We start from the raw sequence: 4,547 nt of genomic DNA on the forward strand, positions 1-4,547 counted from the left end.
TACACGGGCCTAGCTACGATTGGCTTTACCCGAACGCATACTCCCTACATACAACTTTTATTCATTCACAGAATTCATTCAGCGAGAAATTTACCACTTATGCAGGTTACTTTTTTTTTTTTCTGTCATCTCCGTAACGGCCTTAATTCATATACTTGATACATATCGGAAGTCGTCTTATAACGGATACGCGCGAAACATCGATATGGGGTGGCAAGGAGGCAAGTAAAAATAGGCGATCAAAAGATTAGAGCTGAAAGGCGCCTATCACTAGCCCCTGGTGGCGAAGACGATCATATAGTAGCGTCCGATTTTCATCAATGGCCGATTCAATCAACACAATAGGCGTATTTCCTCGTCGAGCCGATCCCTGTCTGTCTCTCTCTCTCTCGGTTTCCTTCACCTGTTCGCTTATAGTAGTTATTATTTCTATAGAAGCTCGACTTGAATAAAACAAAAAATGCTACCGGCCTTTTTTCCGTATGGTGGCAAAAATCGGCAATTAAATTTAGAAGTTCTACCCGACATGTGGACCATTTACAAAATGTATGCAAACAGAGCAGGTTTCGATCTAGGCGCTGCACAAGAGCAAAGGAGATTCTGCAAGGCGTATTTTAACCTTTTTTTTTTTCTTTACCAACTACTACATGAGCGCGTGTGGCTACGCTTAGGCTCGATACGTTTATAGACACGTTGCGTGAGTAACACACGCGCATATACCATGGTCGTCAACACGGCCGCCAGGGGGATTTGATGTCGCGAGTGGCCGAAGTCTAATAGTGCCGGTTAAGCGGAATTACTTATGGGATTGGTTCGATTCATTCCGTTTTTAATAGCTCACGGCGACGGAAACCGTAGTAGCGGGGTCTTGTCTGGCCATGTTTGCTGCCACCGCAGCTTTCAAGATCGTCTTCGAATATTTCTACGACGAATCTGCCGACATGATGCCTATACTTAATGCAGGCGTAGGAAGGGATATTGTGACCACTGCTTAGTTGGCATGGTCCAAGTCGTCTATAGTGAGTGGGCTTATGTTACGTTGTGTCATATACTGATTCCTCCAATCGTTTCCATTACTATTGCCGATCTAAAGGAACTGTTAACCTGAACGATGTTAACCGCCACAGCTTTGGCGACGCCGTCCAGTCCAGCCACCGCGAAGAGGAATTAATTAATGATCTGAAGTTGTAAGTTATGTCCACCGAACCACCTCTTCCGGACGATGTTAGATCGACGCGTAAATTTACCTTACAAGCATCATGTGACGTCGAAGTAGCTCGTAGAGTTTAAGCGCTGTTCGTCGCTATCGCAGACCGACGAGGAACCATTCATAAGATATTCAGTCAAATAACGATCGATTATAGATCGATATGGATAAGAATCGATTAAAAAAAAAGTGGGGCAGCATTAAAACTAATATTTTTTTATGGAAAGATTGAACGAAAGTGAAGTCACGTGAAGTTCAGAGAACATAGCTCCGACATATTAAGCAGACTGAGCTGGATGAGCTGTTTTGACATCAATTAGACTGCTAACTCATCATCAACCGAAGTGTTCGTATGAAAAAAAATTTGGGCTAATACTGTGATCGTATTTTTTTCTTCTGCTAACTTTTTAAGTGCCGTTATTTATGTGAAATGTTGATGTTTGAACTTTTATTAGCGCACAAACTTATAGAAATTGAAGTTTATAATTGTATCGGTTAATTAGCAATGTAAGTAGTTGCATGGTGTTTTCTACTACATAGAAGCTGCCCATTTTAAGGCCGTTTTCTTTCTCTATTTATTATAAATAAAACTATTTTTAACAGTATTTGAACGGTCTCATAACAGCCTGATTGCACGTACTAAGCTGTCATTAGTGCGTATTTTGCTCGCCCACTGGGGTCGAATCTTACACATCGTATGGCTTTGCTGGAACCATCTTTTGGATGACATGTAGGAACGACGCTGTACCGTTTACATTAGGGCTAGTCATCGGGCCTCAACCGAAATATTGAAGAAACAATTCTAACTGGCTCAAACTATTATTGTAGGCAGACAAGTTGCATAGCGAACAGCGGTATTTCTTATTTCTACAGAAGGTAAGAACGAGTATCGCTGTCTGGAAGGATTCCCTTCCTTAGATTATCTTGAAAAGCAGCGCCTTACGGAACCTTCGACACGTAATGTCACGCAGTAGATAACCTTACCTAAAAATTCTCTCACACGTACACCAGTCAGCTGGGGTTTAGAAAACAAGGGCCATTGTCCACTCTTAGCCAACCCTTTAAATCTCAGAGTCCTGGGTATGCCAACTCGTAACGAAACAAGTACTCCGGATAAGATATGGGACAGCGGCTTTTACTAAATTACTTTAGTAATTTAAGTTTTCAGTGGTTTTCACCCGACCGACATTGCTAATAGTTATACGAAATGTCTATATTATGGGCGTGAGGACTTGTGACGTGCCGCGAGGAATCGTAATTTCAAGTTAAGTTAGAGTTTCAATCACCTATGAGCTGCTTCCCATTTCCGACCGGGTAGTTCAGCAACGTGTATTCGACGACCGTTTTATCCCAACAACGTGACGTGGCCGTCGTTCTTCTTTGTCACGATGTCGAATCAATTGCGACACGACCTTATGCCAGTGGAGCCGTATAGTTAAAATATGCGTTCGTTTTCCTATTTCCTGAACGATACGTACGAACCTTAGGACTCATTCGCTCATATGTACAAATTCTCACGTCTATATATGTATACATGTGAAAGAATAACATGGGCGTCATATCTATATGATCTTATACAAATTATAGAGCACTAATAGTGATGTATTATTAAAACAAGAAATCGACCTGATAAATTGCGACTTCCGGGAAATGTCGACGAGTCGAAAGGCAAAGGGTAGTATTTTGGCGACTCATTGAACAGGTTGTTGATCAAGAGGTTTAGATCGCGGTCATCTGAGACGGTTTTCTTCGTTACCTCAACAATGAATTGCCGTCACGGGTTGGATCGTTTGAACATAGTAGCTCACCTACCAGTTCCAAGACGTTTTAACCTGATTTGTGTTTCATGAATAACTAAACATAAACGAATAAGGCTACCTTACAATAATGTACTTTTAAAGCAGATTATATAGCCATTCAGTGAGAGTATCGCCTTTTTCTCCGAAGCTCTAGATATAAATAACGAAGAACTGCTTACGCGATTGTTTATTAGGCCCGAACAGGAATTAACCATTAACTTGTCATTCTCGTAGGCAAATTAAATATATAAAAAAAAAAAAACACATATTCAATATGCTCGATTAAGTATTTCAAGTAACGTATGACCAGGAAATGACGTCGCGACCTACGTTGCAAACAAGGGTTAAACTGACCGATTCGATCCCTCTGATGCAACGAGGTCCTTGAAGAATCCTTGGAGGATCCTTGAAGAATAATCTGATTGGTTAACTTCTTCAGCAAGAGCCCCCACATCCAACTTGTCCGTTTTCTTATTTCCATGTCTTCGTTTTGTCATATATGTAAATATATATATATATATATATATAGACGTCAGTAAAAGGGTGGCTTTTCCACTTTATACTTTATCCTGCTGTGGTGGCACACGTACTAGTAGAGGCAACTTCTCATGGTAGTCGTCACATTGCTCTGACTCGGCCTGACGTCATAAGGTAAATTTAGCAACGACTGCCACCACTGTCCCCATTCCAGTATCTACCATCGTAGGAATAGAAAGAATGGAGAAAGATGACCCAAACTACTAAATATACATGTCAGAATACGGCGACCCGAATCTTCCTTAATGTGAAAAGTATTTATAGAGTAACGCTAGATGTTATTTATTGCATATAAGTGTGTGTGGTAATCGACCGATGTCAACTTAGCGACGAACGTGGGTGGCGTGACACAAGATGTCAAGGCTTTTAGCCTGCCATTGTCCAAGTTTACGCCTCCGATATCGAAATTATACGCAGCTACAGATCTGTGAAGTAAAGTTGCGTTTTCGGCAGTGAAATGTGTCACGTATTTGGTATGGCTTGGCCGTTTGGACCGTTTTTGCTACGCTACATCTGCACTGAGCTGCTGGGAGTGGTATAGCTGTTAGATATGCGTCTCAGCTTCTGCTTTTATTCCACCCTCCGTATTTTTTTCTTAAATTCGATAAGTAGCCAATCAAACGTCTGCAAGTGGATTATAGCCCTTTTAGGCAAGCGTATTACCACCCCAGTAGGCTTTCAGCTGTGCACAGCGGAGTAAAAAAAAACTTAATCATCTTTTTTACGAGCACATCACTATACCATGCTGGCATTTACCGTTGTGGGCGGTAGTACGATATTTGTTTCTTTGGTCATGTAATGTGTATATATATATATATATATATATATATCTCACAATCTGTGTTACCCACTGACTGAACAAAATCTTAGATCAGGTCGTTTGCCACGGTCCACCATAAGAAAAGCTATGGATGCCAGTCTTGCCTAGCGTCACAGAGACTCACGGAACAGACAAACTAACATACTCATAAGGCACTATGTACACACACATACACACACGAACG

The sequence above is a fragment of the Varroa jacobsoni genome, unplaced genomic scaffold (genome assembly GCF_002532875.2).
Source record: "Varroa jacobsoni isolate VJ856 unplaced genomic scaffold, vjacob_1.0 contig02493, whole genome shotgun sequence".
NCBI lineage: Eukaryota > Metazoa > Arthropoda > Arachnida > Mesostigmata > Varroidae > Varroa > Varroa jacobsoni.